Source organism: Heterodontus francisci, chromosome 3, assembly GCF_036365525.1.
Source record: "Heterodontus francisci isolate sHetFra1 chromosome 3, sHetFra1.hap1, whole genome shotgun sequence".
Taxonomy (NCBI): domain Eukaryota; kingdom Metazoa; phylum Chordata; class Chondrichthyes; order Heterodontiformes; family Heterodontidae; genus Heterodontus; species Heterodontus francisci.
Genome location: NC_090373.1, coordinates 83,975,000 through 83,991,386, shown reverse-complemented (window position 1 = coordinate 83,991,386; position 16,387 = coordinate 83,975,000). Strand labels below are relative to the sequence as shown.

Genomic DNA, 16,387 nt, shown 5'->3' with positions numbered 1-16,387 from the left:
GCCCATTAGGGACCAAAGTGGCAATCAGCGTGTGGAGTCAGAGGATACAGGTGAGGTTTTAAATGATTACTTTTTATCTGTGTTCAAGGTGAAGGACGATGTAGGTGTAGAGATCAGAGAGGGGGATTGTGATATACTTGAACATATTAGTATTGAAAGGGAGGAAGTATTAGCTGTTTTAGCAGGCTTAAAAGTGGATAAATCCCCAGGCCCAGATGAGATGTATCCCAGGCTATTATGTGAGGCAAGGGAGGAGATAGCAGGGGCTGTTACACAAATTTTCAAATCCTCTCTGGCCACAGGAGAGGTACCAGAGGACTGGAGGACAGCAAATGTGGTACCATTATTCAAGAAGGGTAGCAAGGATAAACCAGGTAATTACAGGCCAGTGAGTCTAACATCAGTGGTTGGGAAACTATTGGAAAAAATTCTGAGGGACAGGATTAATCTCCACTTGGAGAGGCAGGGATTAATCACGGATAGTCAGCATGGCTTTGTCAGAGGGAGATCGTGTCTAACTAACTTGATTGAATTTTTCGAGGCGGTGACCAGATGTGTCGATGAGGGTCAGGCAGTTGATGTACTCTACATGGACTTCAGTAAGGCTTTGATAAGGTTCTGCATGGGAGATTGGTTAAGAAGGTAAGAGCCCATGGGATCCAGGGCAATTTAGCAAATTGGATCCAAAATTGGCTTAGTGGCAGGAGGCAGAGGGTGACGGTCGAGGGTTGTTTCTGCGGGTGAAAGTCTGTGACCAGTGGTGTGCCGCAGGGATCGGTGCTGGGATCCTTGCTGTTTGTACTGTACATTAATGATTTAGATGTGAATATAAAATGACACGAAAATTGTTGGTGTCGTAAATAATGAGGAGGAAAGCCTTAGATTACTGGACGATATAGATGGGCTGGTAAGATAGGTGGAAGAGTGGCAAATGGAATTTAATCCTGAGAAGTGTGAGGTGATGCATTTTGGGAGGACTAACAAGACAAGGGAATATACAATGGATGGTAGGATCCTAGGAAGTACAGAAGGTCAGAGGGACCTTGGTGTACTTGTCCATAGATCATTGAACCCAGCAGCACAGGTAGATAAGGTGGTTAGGAAGGCATACGGGATACTTGCCTTTATTAGCTGAGGCATAGAATATAAGAGCAGGGAGGTTATGATGGAGCTGTATAAAACGCTAGTTAGGCCACAGCTGGAGTACTGTGCACAGTTCTGGTCACCGCACTATAGGAAGGATGTGATTGCACTGGAGAGGGTGCAGAGGAGATTCACCAGGATGTTACCTGGGCTGGAGCATTTCAGCTATGAAGACAGACTGAAAAGGCTAGGGTTGTTTTCCTCAGAGTGGAGAAGGCTGAGTGGGGACATGATTGAGGTATACAAAATTATGAGGGGCATTGATAGATTAGATAGGAAGAAACTTTTTCCCTTAGCAGAGGGGTCAATAACCAGGGGGCAGAGATTTAAGGTAAGGGGCAGGAGATTTAGAGGGGATTTGAGGAAAAAAATTTTCACCCAGAGGGTGGTTGGAATCTGGAATGCACTGCCTGAAGAGGTGGTAGAGTCAGGAACCTTCACAACTTTTAAGAAGTATTTAGATGAGCACTTGAAATGCCATAGCATACAAAGCTACAGGCCAAGTGCTGCAAACTGGGATTAGAATAGTTAGGTGCTTGATGGCCGTCACAGACACGATGGGCCGAAGGGCCTGTTTCTGTGCTGAATGACTCTATGACTCTAACTTCCTATTTGTTACACGTGTCCTATATGTCCAGGACAATTTGGCACTGAGGATAAAGTGGCAATCTTAACTGCTCTGTCCAAGAGCTGGTTCATTCTGGGAGTCTGCTACTTGATTGAGGCTCTTCGCTCAGAGTAGGTATAGGTGCACAATGGAATTTGGCGAATGCAAGCCCCAGGCTAAAGAGAAGGAGAGAGAGTGTGCACAAGCAAGCGTGAGCAAAGCCTTTATGGGAAAATGTTTTGAAGACACTTCTAATGTAAAGTGCCAAATTGTATAGGTAAGTTTATTTTTTTTTAGTGTGGGTTTGTTAGCTTAGAAACAGATATATTGAGTTGGGTATGAAGTAAAAATGTCAACTTAAACCACTTTGGAAAGTTAACTGCATTAATGTGGATGTTTCAAATTGCAGTCTTTCAAGTGGTTGAGTTCTTTGGAATCTTTGCTGATCTATACTTCAGTGAATCAGTATGCTCAGACTGTTTGTTTGATTCAAGTGTGACATGCGATATTTTCTGCTACAGATAGATTTAATGTTCTACCCACAGGTTTAATATGCAACATATTACACAGAAAATTTAATTATACGGACAGATATTTTCAAATTTTATTTCACCTTCCTTTATATAGTACTGTTATAGCAATTTATTACACACAGGTGCTTCAAGATATTCATGTATTTGTTTTAAAGTCACCAGCGAAGTCAGGAATATATCAGGTAACATTTATAATTCAAATATTGTATGAATTACTATAAATATGTGCTTTATTATTTGCAATAATAAATCTGCCTGCCGCAGATGCATCTGTCCATGACAGTATTGGTAGGAGTGACCACTGCACAGTCATTGTGGAGACTAAGTCCCGCCTTCACATTGAGGATACCCTCCTTTGTGTTGTGTGCCACTACCACTGTGCTAAATGGGATAGATTTCAAATAGATCTGGCCATGCAAAACTGGGCATCCATGAGGCACTTTAGACCATCAGCAGCAGCAGAATTGTACTCAACCACAATCTGTAACCTCATGGCCCGGCATATCACCACTCTACCATTACCATCAAGCCAGGAGACCAACCCTGGTTCAATGAAGAGTGCAGGAGGGCATGCCAGGAGCAGCACCAGGCATACCTCAAAATGAGGTGTCAACCTGGTGAAGCTACAACACAGGACTACTTGCATGCCAAGCTGCATAAGCAGCATGCGATAGACAGAGCTAAGCGATCCCATAACCAACGGATCAGATCTAAGCTCTGCAGTCCTGCCACATCCAGCCGTGAATGGTGGTGGACAATTAAACAACTAACTGGAGGCTCCACAAATATCCCCAGCCTCAATGATGGGGGAGCCCAGCACATCAGTGCGAAAGATAAGGCTGAAGCATTTGCAACAATCTTCAGCCAGAAGTGCCGAATTGATGATCCATCTCGGCCTCCTCCTGAAGTCCCCAGCATCACAGATGCCAGACTTCAGCTAATTCTATTCACTCCGCATGATATCAAGAAACGACTGAAGGCACTGGATACTGCAAAGGCTATGGGCCCTGACAATATTCCGGCAATAGTACTGAAGACCTGTGCTCCAGAACTTGTCGCGCCCCTAGCCAAGCTGTCCCAATACAGCTACAACACTGGCATCTACCCTGCAATGTGGAAAATTGCCCAGGTATGTCCTGTACACAAAAAGCAGGACAAGTCCAACCTGACCAATTACTGCCCCATCAGCCTACTCTCAATCATCAGTAAAGTGATGGAAGGTATCATCAACAGTGCCATCAAGTGGCACTTGCTTAGCAATAACCTGCTCAGTGACGCTCAGTTTGGGTTCCGCCAGGGCCACTCAGCTCCTGACCTCATTACAGCCTTGGTTCAAACATGGACAAAAGAGCTAAACTCAAGAGGTGAGGTGAGAGTGACTGCCCTTGACATCAAGTCAGCATTTGACCGAGTATGGCATCAAGGAGCCCTAGCAAAACGGAGGTCAATGGGAATCAGGGGAAAAACCCTCCGCTGGCTGGAGTCATACCTAGCGCAAAGTAAGATGGTTGTGGTTTTTGGAGGTCAATCATCTGAGCTCCAGGACATCACTGCAGGAGTTCCTCAGGGTAGTGTCCTAGGCCCAACCATCTTCAGCTGCTTCATCAATGACCTTCCTTCAATCATAAGGTCAGAAATGGGGATGTTCGCTGATGATTACACAATGTTCAGCACCATTCGTGACTCCTCAGATACTGAAGCAGTCCGTGTAGAAATGCAGCAAGACGTGGACAATATCCAGGCTTGGGCTGATAAGTGGCAAGTAACATTCGTGCCACACAAGTGCAAGGCAATGACCATCTCCAACAAGAGAGAATCCAACCATCTCCCCTTGACATTCAATGACATTACCATCGCTGATTCACCCACAATAAACATCCTAGGGGCTACCATTGACCACAAACTGAACTGGAGTAACCATATGAATATCGTGGCTACAAGAGCAAGTCAGAGGCTAGGAATCCTGCGGCGCGTAAATCACCTCCTGACTCCCCAAAGCCTGTCCACCATCTACAAGGCACAAGTCAGGAGTGTGATGCAAAAGTCTCCACTTGGCTGGATGGGTGCAGCTCCAACAACACTCAAGAAGCTCGACACCATCCAGGATAAAGCAGCCTGTTTGATTGGCACCCTATCTGCAAACATTCACTCCCTCCACCACCGATGCACAGTGGCAGCAGTGTGTACTATCTACAAGATGCACTGCAGCAACGCACCAAGGCTCCTTAGACAGCACCTTCCAAACCAATAGAAGGACAAGGGCAGCAAATGCATGAGAACACTCCCTTCCTAACAGCACTGTGGGTGTACCTACCCCACATGGACTGTAGCAGTTCAAGAAGGGAGCTCACCACCACCTTCTCAAGAGCAATTAGGAATGGGCAATAAATGCTGGCCTGGCCAGCGACGCTCACGTCCCATGAATGAATTTAAAAGAAATCTTTAACATGTTGCTGTTTCTTTACCTCAATGATACTGAGCTGTTAGGCCAAGTGATAAATATTAAATGTAATATGCAGCGTTCAGAGAGATCTGAACGAGTGAAGTTGTTGTGCTGAGGAACTGCGAAGAGATTTCAATGTAAGACAATGCATAAAATCTAATGATCAGCAAAAGTTGATGAATTTTAATGAGGAAAAGGAAGTACTTATAATTATTGATTAAGCACTAAATGATTCCAGTCACTGTCAATTTGAGGTTAACAAAGATCACAAATTAAGGACATGTATTCAGTTCCTTTGACAATAATTCAAACAAGTTATTTTACTCTTTTACTGACTGTTAAGACTATATTTAGAATATTATGTTCAATTTTGACCTTTACCTTTCAAAATGATCTTGACGCATTTGAGTGGGACCATAGAAGAGTAAAGATGGTAAAAGAAGTCATTTCTAAATCACAAAGAGAGGTTTAAACAATTGAATTTGTTTCATTGCAGAAATGAAGAACAGGAGGACCTACTCCTTGTCTTCTAATACTGAGTGGTATAGATGATGTAAGCGCAAAGCGGCTATTAGATTTCGACTGAGTAGATTAAAAATAAATAATTCTCAACTGAGAATAGATATAAGAAGATACTTTGTTCCCCTACAATATCGACAAACTCCCAGTAAAAATAGCTGATCCTGTTTATTAAGCCTTCAAAAAAATATTTGTTTGGTAATGAACATGAGAACATAAGAAATAGGATCTGGAGTAAGCCTCTTGAGCTTGCTCTGCCATTTAGTAAGATCATGGCTGAAGCTTCACATTATTTAATTAAATAAATACAATAAGAGATAGTAACACTTAAAGGGTAATAAACGTTTTAGATTAAAATCTGAGGAATTTAGATAAGAGTAAATAAGATATTTAAGGAACTGGTCATAAAATGTAGTGATGTCAGCACAAGGGAATCAGCTGATGAGTGAGTCGCTGGTGAGTCTTTAGTTAAAGTCTTAGACTATTAACTGACTTAATAGAAATAAGCTTAATAAAAAGAGGCATAGCAGGGCATTTCAGTCCCATGGAATGGACATCCTGTTCCATGTGGGAACTCCAGGATGCTTCTCGTGTTTTGGACAACCACGTGTGCAGCAAGTGTAGTCAACTAGAGCAGCTCGAGTTCAGGATAATGGAGGTTGAGTGGAAGCTGGCTTTACTGCAGTGCCTCTGCTAGGTTGAGAGTTTCATGGATAGCACATTTCTGGTTGTGTTCACCTTGCAGCTTAAAGGTATGCAAGCAAAGAGGAAATGGGTGACCGCCAGGCAGTCAAGGAGGACCAGGCATGTAGTGCAGGAATCTCCTGAGTGCATTTTGCTCTCAGTTCTGAGTGTGATGGTTACTCTGGGGAGTGCAGCCAGAACCAAGCCCGCAGCACCATGGCCCCCTTAACTGTATAGGGGCTAGGAGGAATATTGGGAAAGCAATAATGATAAAGGATTCTATAGTTCGGGGAATACATAGGCGTTTCTATGGCTGCAGATGCGAATCGAGGATGGTGTGTTGCCTCCTTGGTGCCAGGGTGAATGATATTGAGCAGCTGCAGAGTATTCTGAGGGATGAGAGTGAACAGCCAGTGGTTGTGGTCTATATCAGTATAAACAACATAGGTAGAAAAAGGGATGAGGTCCTGTAGGCAGAATTTAGGGAGTTAGGAAAGAAGCTAGCAACCCAGGACCTCAGAAGTGGTAATCTCCAGTATAATCCAGGTGCCACGCGCTAGTGATACAGTAATAGGATAGAGAGCATTTCTGAAGAGATGGTGCAGGAGGGAGGGCTTCAGATTCCTGAGTCATTGGGATCGGTTCTGCAGCGAGATGGGACCTGTACAGACTGATCATTTTGCACCTGAAAAGAGCTGGGACCAATGTCCTGCTGGGGTGGTTTCCTAGAGCTATTGGGAAGAGTTTAAACTAAGTTGGCAAGGTGATGGGAACCAGGAGGTAACATTGGAGAGGAAAAACATGGTGCGCAAAGAATTGGGAGAGACAATTAGCACTAGAGTAAGAAATAGTAAGGTATTAGGTGCGGTCAGAATAAGAGGGAATGCACTAAGGTCTGAAGTAGGTTTACAGTACATATATGGAGTGTGGTAAATAAGGTTTGTGAGCTGCAGGCACAGGTAGCTACGTGGGAGTATGATGTTGTGGCAATAACAGAGACCTGGCTCAAAAAAGGGCAAGAGTAGATACTAAATATTCCTGGATAGAAGGTGTTCAGAAATATAGGAAAGGAAGGAAGGGAAGAGGGGTGGCAGTATTGATTAAGGACAATATTAAGTTCTGGAAAAGGAGGATGTCAAGGACAGAATCTATTTAGTTAGAACTAAGAAACAATAGAGGTACCATTACATTATGGGGTGGGAAAGATATAGAGGAACAAATTTGCAAGGAAATTACAGAGAGCTGCAAAAACTATAGCGTAGTTATAATGAGGGACTTTAATTATCCTAGTATAGACTGGGATAGTAATAGTGCAAAGGGCAGAGAGGGAGAGAGTTTCTAAAGTGTGTTCAGGAGAATTTTCTACATCACTACATTTCCAGTCCAACAAGGAAGGAAGCATTTCTGGATCTGGTTCTGGGGAATGAGGTGGGACGAGTGGATCAAGTGTCAGTAGGGGAGCATTCAGGGGACAGTGATCATAGTATCATAAGGATTAGGTTAACTATGGAAAAGGACAAAGAGCGGTCCAGAGTAAAAATAATTAATTGAGGGAGGGCCAATGTGCTAACAAATCTGGCCCAGGTAAATTGGAATTAATAGTTGGCAGGCAAAAGTGTAATTGAACAATAGCCTGCCTTTAAGGAAGAGCTAGTCCGGGCACAGTCGAGGTGCATTCCCATGATGGGGAAAGGTAGGACAGACAAAGCCAGAGCTCCCTGGATAATGAGAGAGATAGAGAATAAAATGAAGCAGAAAAAAGGTATGTATGAATGATGCCAGGTTGAGAATACAAGAGAGAACAGGCTGAATATAGAATGTTCAGATGAGAAATGAACAAAGAAATAAGGGAAGCAAATAAAGAGTATGAGAAGTGTCTGGCAGCCAACATAAAAGGGAATCCAAAAGTCTTCTATAGGCATATAAATAGTAAAAAAGTGGTAAAAGGAGGAGTGGGGCCAAAAAGGGGATTTACACCTGGAGGTAAAGGGCATGGCTGAGATACCAAATGACGACTTTTCATCTGTTTTTACCAAGGAAGAAGATGCTGCCAAATGCTTTGGTAGTGAAAGAGTAGGTAGTTGAGACACTGGATGGGCTAAAAATCACTAAAGATGAGGTATGAGAAAGGTTGGCTGCACTTAAAGTTGCAGGTCACCAGGACAGGATGAGATGCATCCAAGATACTGAAGGGAGTAACGGTGGAAATTGCAGATCCACTGGCCATAATCTTCCAATCCTCCTTGGATACAGGGTTGGTGCCAAGGAACTGGAGAATTGCAAATTTTACACCCTTGTTCAAAGAAGGGTGCAAGGATAAACCCAGCAACTACAGGCTAGTCAGTTTAACTTCGGTGGCAGGAAAACTTTTAGAAATAATAATCCAGGACAAAATTAACAGTCACTTGGGCAATTGTGGATTAATTAAGGAAAGCGTGTACAGCTTTTATCAGGGAAAGTCATGTTTAACCAATTTGATTGAGTTTTTTTGATGAAGTAAGAGGGAGGGTTGGTAAGGGTAATGCGGTTGATGTGGTATACATGGGACTTTCAAAAGGCCTTTGACAAAGTGCCACATAATAGGATTGTCAGCAAAGTTGAAGCCCATGGAATAAAAAGCAACAGTGGCAGCATGGATACGAAGTTAGCTGAGTGACAGAAAACAGAGTTGTGGTGAATAGTTGTTTTTCAGCCTGGAGGAAGGTATATATTGAGGTTCCCTACGGGCCGGTATTAGGACCACTGTTTTTCTTGATTTATATTAATGACCTTGACTTGGGTGTGCAGGGCACAATTTCAAAATCTGCAGATGACACAAATCTTGGAAGTATTGTGATCTGTGAGGAGGACGGTGATAAACTTCTGAAGACATAGACAGGCTGGAAGAATGGGCGGATATGTGGCAGATGAAATTGAATGCAGACAAGTGTGAAGTGATACATTTTGGTAGGAAGAAAGAGGAAAAGCAATGTAAAATAAAGGGTACAATTCTAAAGGGGCTGCAGGAGCAGAGGGACCTGCGGTTATAGGTGCACAATTCATTGAAGGTGGCAGGGCAGCTTGAGAAAGTAGTTAATAAAGCATTTAGGATCCTGGGCTTTATAAATAGGGACATAGAGTACAAGAACAAGGAAGCTATGGGGTTTTTTTAAAATTTATTCATGGGATGTGGGAGTCTCTGCCTTGACCAGCATTTATTGCCCATCTCTAATGAACCTTTATAAAACATTGGATTGGCCTCAGCTGAAGTATTGTGTCCAATTCTGGGCACCACACTTTCGGAAGGATGTGAAGGCATTGGAGAGGGCGCAGAAAATATTGACAAGAATGGTTCCAGCGATGAGAGAATTCAGTTACGTGGATAGATTGACGAAGTTGGGGCTGTTCTCTTTGGAAAAGAGAAGCTTGAGAGGAGATTTGATTGAGTTGTTCAAAACATGAGGGGTCTAGACAGAGTAGATAGAGAGAAACTGCTCCCATTGGCAGAAGGATCAAGAACCAGAGGACACCGATTTAAGGTGATTGTCAAAAGAACCAGAAGTGACATGAGGAGAAACTCTTTTTATGCAGCGAGTGGTTAGGATCTGTAATACACTGCCTGACAGTGTGGTGGAGGCAGATTCAATCATGGCTTTCAAAAGGGAATTGGATAATTATCTGAACAGGAAATATTTTCCGGGCTACAGGGAAAAAGGCAAGAGCTTAGCTCTTGCAGACAGCCGGCAGAGGCACGGTTGGCAGAATGGCCTCCTTCTCTGAGGAACCAGTCTATGATTCTATCATCTCCTTTCCTGCCCTATCCCCATATCCCTGAACTACCTTTGTGCCCAAAAATCTATCAATCTCAATCTTGAATATACTCATCACCTAAGCATCTGCAGTCCTTTGGATAGAGAATTCCAAAGGTTCACAACCTTCTGAGTGAAGAAATATCCCTCATCTCCATCCTAAATGACAGACCTTTTGTCCTGAGACTGACCCGTAGTTCTAAACCCTCCAGGTAAGGGAACAGCCTCTCAATATCTACCTCGTCAAGCCTCTAAGAATTTTATACATTTCAATAAGATCACCTCTCGTTCTTCTGAACTTCAGACAGTACAAGCCCATTCTATTCAATCTCTCCTCATAGCGCAGCCCTCTTATCCCAGGAATCAATCTAGTGAACCATTGTTGTATACTCTCTAAAGCAAGTGTAGGAGACCTAAACTGTACACTGTCTGCCAGTTGTGGTCTCACCAAAGCCCTATATAATTGAACCAAGAATTCCTAACTTTTTTACATAATAAAGGCCAATATACCATTTGTCTTTCTAACTGCTTGCTGCATGGTAATTTCCTGTGATTTGTTGGCAAGGGCACCTAAATCCCTCTGGATCCCAACATTTATTTACAAGACTGTCACCTTTTAAAAAATATTCTGCTTTCCCATTCTTTCTACCAAAGTGGATAATTTCACATTTCCCCACGTTATCCTACCTCTACCACTTTCTTGCCCACTGACTGAACCAGTCTATATCCCTTTGCAGCCTCTTTACATTCTCCTCACAGCTTACTTTCCCACTGAGCTTTGTATCTTCAGCAAACTTAAATATATTACACACAGTCTCCTCATGTAAGACATTGATATAGGTCCAAGCCCTAATTTTTGTGGCACTCCACTAATGACACCCTATTATCCTAACAATGACACATTTATTCCTGCTCTCAGCTTTCTGTCTGGTAACCAATCCTCAATCCATGCTAATATATTACTCTCAATCCCATGAGCTCTAATTGCTGAACACCTTTTTGAATGCCTTCTGAAAATCCAAATATACCATATGCACAAGTTCCCCCATCGACCCTGTTAGTTCCACCCTAAAAAAATTCTTAATAGATTTGCTAAATATAATTTCCCTTTCATAAAATCGTGTTGACTCTGCTTAAAGATATTATGATTTTCCAAGTGCTTTGTTACCATGTCCTTATAAAGATTATGACATTTTCTCTACTACCAATGTAAGGATAACTAGCCTACAGTTCCCCATTTTCTCTCTCCCTCCTTTCTTGAACAGCAGGGTTACATTTGCTATCTTCCAATCCACAGGGATAGTTCTTGAATCTAGGGAATTCTGGATGACCAAACTCAATGCATTCACTATCTCTGCAGCCACCTCTTTTAAAACTCTGGGGTGTGGGCCATCAGGTCCAGGGGATTTGTCAGCTTTTATTCCCATTAATTTCTCCAGTACTTTTTCTTTATTGATAGTAATTACTTTAAGTTCTTCACACTCACTAGACCCTTGGTTCCCCACAATTTCCAGTATATTATTTTGTTTTCTTCTGTGAAGACACACAAAATATTTGTTCAACATCTCTGCCATTTCCTTATTCCCCATTATAATTTCTCCTGTTTCTGCCCCTAAGGGACCCATGTTTACTTCCATTAGTCTCTTACTTTTTACATACTTGTAAAAGCTCTTACAATCTGTTTTATATTTATTGTTGCTTTATTCTCATTCTATTTTCTCCATCTTCATCAATTTCTTGTTCAGTCTTTGCTGATTTTTAAAATCCTCCCAATCCTCAGGCTTACTATTCTTTTTGGCAGAATTGTAAACGTCTATCCTTAACTTCAATTGTTAGCCATGATTGTGCCACTTTTCCAGTGGAATTTTATTCCTCAACAGAATCTATTCATTGAGAATTATGATTTTTTTAATGTTTGGCACTACATATCAACCATCATAACCTTTGAACTAAGTTCCCAATCTACCTCAGTCAACTCACCCCTAATACCTCCAAAATTTAACACCCTGGTTTAAGACTTAAACACATTGCTCTCAGAATTTCATATTAAGTTTTCATATTATGATCACTCTTTCCCAGAGGACCTTTTACTATAAGATTACTAATGATGTGTAAGGATTTTCTATACCCCATCTGCTTTAGTTATATTTATGACTACCTTGTTTCTTTTGTCCTCTTGTACCATCTTACCAACCAATAGAAACAATCAGTTCCTTTTACCTTATCATCGTCCTTCGTAACCTTGAACATCTCTGTTAGGTCACCATGTCACATTTTTTATTCATTCATGGGATGTGGGTGTCGCTGGCCAGGCCAGCATTTATTGCCCATTCCTAATTGCCCTAACTGAGTGGCTTGCTAGGCCATTTCAGAGGGCATGTAAGAGTCAGCCACATTGGTGTGGGTCTGGAGTCACATGTAGGCCAGACCAGGTAAGGACAGCAGATTTCCTTCCCTAAAGGACATTAGTGAACCAGATGGGTTTTTACAACAATCGACAATGGTTTCATGGCCATCATTAGACTAGCTTTTTAATTTCAGATTTATTAATTGAATTCAAATTCCACCTTCTGCTGTGGTGGGATTTGAACCCATGTCCCCAGAGCAATACCCTGGGTCTCTGGGTTACTAGTCTAGTGACAATATCACTACGCCACCGGTCTAGTGAAAAAAACCCTAATTTCTCAAGTCTCTCTCTTTGTTAGTATAAACCATTACTTGTGAAACTGTACTGCATCTTTTCAATTGCTTTTATATCATTGTTATAGGGTATATAACGGATTTAGGGGTAGATTTTCAGCTTTATTCCCTGGGAAATAATCCGGTGAAATGGAGAGTGTTCCCTTTACAGGAATCAACAGAATTAACATCAGGCGGGTTTTATAAAAAGCAGGCAATCTGCCCTGCTGGATTACGGTGCAGGCAGTGAAGATGAAAATTGTACTTTCTGAAACAGAGTGAGATAAAAGTCCATGTCATTGCAACATTAGTCACTTGGTACAATAACAGTAGAGTCATCTGGGGCATTATCACTGAGGCATGTGATAGCCAGCAGCATCTGCTGCCTAACAGATCACCCCTCAACTCTGCTAGCAGAATAACAGGGTTAGATGAATTAATAACTCTCATAGTTTATCACATCATTGGCAACTCTAAAGGTGTTGTTACTTTGTAACACACTTCTTTCTAACGTGTCATCTGCCAGACTGAACACAGCAGTATTATGCATTATAGTTGTCTCTCTGAAAGTGGGCCATTTACAGTATTACAATTTTAACAAGAACATAGCATGTCTTAAAAAAGCATTAAAACCTGAGAATTTGGGCATGTTTAGTGAGTCAAACTTACTGCACCCAAAATGAATGAAAGTCAGCTGAAACACAGATGGTGGATCCTAATGTTTGACACCAGAGTCAATTTATTTATTTATTTAGAGATACAGCACTGAAACAGGCCCTTCGGCCCACCGAGTCTGTGCCGACATCAACCACCCATTTATACTAATCCTACACTAATTCCATATTCTTACCACATCCCCACCTGTCCCTATATTTCCCTACCACCTACCTATACTAGGGGCAATTTATAATGGCCAATTTACCTATCAACCTGCAAGTCTTTGGCATGTGGGAGGAAACCAGAGCACCCGGAGGAAACCCATGCAGACACAGGGAGAACTTGCAAACTCCGCACAGGCAGTACCCAGAATTGAACCCGGGTCGCTGGAGCTGTGAGGCTCCGGTGCTAACCACTGCGCCACTGTGCCGCCCACTGTGTCAAGCAGCGGAGGGACTTGAACCATTGTGATAGAAAGGAATACTGTGACATAAGTCTAATGAATTACGTTCGAGTCTTATGAAAGCAATATGAACGCAGCAAGATGTTACATTCCCCAATGACCTGACTGAATTGTTATCCAAACACAGCTTTTACCATACCCAGTTTGATGACACAACGTCTGCAATATAGTTTCCTCATGTCACATCCTACACTCATGTAATGCCAAATAAACATTGATGCCAGTAGAATTACTACTATTTCAGGACACCACTTAAATAAAGGCCAATCAGGAAGTACAAAAATCTGGAAGTTTAATGTTACTTTATTTTTATGCTTTTTTGTTGTGTGGTTAAAATTTTACATTAAAGTAGAAATATATCGGTATAGATGTTGAACTGTATTGGTTGCACAACCAGAACCACTGGTCTATTCCTACAGTTCTGTATTCTAGCCATCCCTGTTAATTAAATCATTTATTTTCCTGAATGAGGTACAGTCATTTTTGCTAGCTTATTAGTGTTTTGGAAAAAAGCACTTGCTGGCTGCTAATGTAGCAGCAGACTGCAAAAAATCAAAATAACCTGATCTCAGGACTATCTTCTGAATTATAGACCACAAACTTAAAAGTTCATAGTGATTGCAGCAGATCTGTTTAAAATGAAATCCTCACCTAAATTCCATGTGGTACCACATGCAAAACATTGACAGTGAATGTTAGTTAATGAGTTAATCATCCTGAAGGTCCATTGTTGCTAATGATTTCAAGACTCCAGTAGTAAAATGCTAATTTATTTTGTATGGAACTATTCCCTTATGATAACACAGAGAGGCAGAGATTGTGCTTGTTCCATGCTCTGATAAAGAATTTTTTCTGCAATGTTATGCAGAATAACAATCATCATGTCTGAATTGATCCACAACACTGCTGTCTTTGTGGTGTGGAGTCATATAATGAGAATCTGACAGCAGCTGCAGCGGAGGCTGCATCATTACTGAGCAAAACTGTTTCTAATGACCTTACTGCTGAGCACACTCAAAGAAACCCCTTTTTTGGGTTGCCAGCATTATGCAGGGCTTGAAGTGAAGGCAGCAGAAGTGTCGAATGGGAGGACAGTACCCAAAGCCAGTAAAAATGATTGGTCCATTGTAAAAGAAAATACACTGGTTGACCAGTGTTACGGAAATTAAAAATATAATTACTGTATGTCATACATATTTAGCTGTTTGTTAAATATGATTTACATAAAACCTTCATGACTAGCTCTCTGATAGTGAAAGCCATTAGCATGTGCTGACTTTGGAATGTATTCATCAGTCCTTTAAAGTTAAGATAACTAATTTCCTCAGCAGCCCTGTGTGAATGAATTGAATAAATTTGAATATGCAACAACCCGTTCTTTAACTTTTGTTCAAATCCAACTCCAATTGATGGGTTTATGTTCCGAAGAAGGGTCACTGACCCGAAACGTTAACTCTGCTTCTCTTTCCACATATGCTGCCAGACCTGCTGAGTGAATCCAGCATTTCTTGTTTTTGTGTGTGATGGGTTTATGGTTTCTGCTGGTTGTATTGGTCCTATGTTAAATGAATATGAGCATTCTGAATCCAGTTCCTAATGAGTTAAGACTTACAATACTGCAGATAATTTGGCACATGTTGTCAGTGTCACTCAAGAGGCCATAGCATGTATGATGTGGAACCTAGAAAAACTCACACTGGAGCAGTAAGGAAGCTATTTTGAGGCTGCGGTTAAGGTATGTGCTTCCCCAGTGTTGACATCCTGACTTTAAGAGAAGAGTCTGGAGGTGGGGGTGGGAGTGGGAGGGGTGTGGTAGGTGGGGGGTGGGGGGGGTGGTGTGGGGTAGTGGGTGGAGTGTGGAATTTCCTTGTTGTTCTTAGCACAGTATTAATGACACTGAAATTAATTTTAGGCAGAGAAATCATTTGGAAGTTGTTTCTGCCTGTTTTGCACAATTAAGGTAGGTCCTCCAATTTCCCTATTGTTTTTTGAGCCTACTGGTTACCTGTTTGTTGAGTACCTACCAACCTTATTTGCATATGATGGAGTGGGTTAACAGTTGGGCATTTCCTGGGTTTACACTCAATTGTACACACAATCTGAATACTGGGGAAGTGGAATGCATCCTGTTGACCTTGTTGAGTGAGTGTTCAGTGGATGCCATCGATTGCAACTCGATAAATCTGTATGCTGCTATCTTGCTGCTGCCTTGTTGTAATGGCACAAGTGATAAATTGACCTGATTTTCTGTAATGGGTCTCAGAGATCTGATGAATGTATTCCCTTACTGCAGCCTGGTTGATATTACATAGATCGTCTGTGTACCATAGCCATTGAACCTGATGGTCACCTTCGTAGTCAATGAAAACACAGTGGGGACAGATGAGTTTGGCTTGAGGTCTTCCCGCACCAAGTTACAGAGATGTCCAATTGCCTGTTTGCAGAATCGCATTCTACTTAAGCACAACTCCTGTTAAGGGACTACATAAGACCTGTTCTGCCTGTATCTTCTAAAGGAGGGGGGGGACATTGGGGAGATGGGTGGTAATACCTGGTAGACTGAATTCTCCATTAATGGTACCTAACTCTCCTTAGCCCCATCCTGTGCTGCTCCTTTGCCTTTGCCATAATGATGCCATACAACAGTATTCCCATAGCGAATTCAATACCTACTCCTGAGAAGTGCTGATTGTACGTGGAGGGGGTTCCAAAAACATACTGGTGGGTCGACCCTGTCAGAAACAAATCCAGGTATTTCTACTCAGAAATCTGAAAAAATATTCTTTTAAGTTATTTTCTCAGCAGAGGAAATCAATGTTTAAACTCTTCAGACTCAAAAAATGCTCACTTCAGCCTTGATTAGGTAATCCT

The 16,387-nt window shown here is 41.9% G+C and overlaps 1 protein-coding gene across 2 annotated transcripts in view; it reads left to right on the top strand.

The window, feature by feature from the left end:
* LOC137352417 (kinesin-like protein KIF3C) overlaps positions 1-16,387 on the top strand; it is a 315,850-nt gene that overhangs the window by 73,296 nt on the left and 226,167 nt on the right. The gene's annotated exons all lie outside the window — the stretch shown is intronic.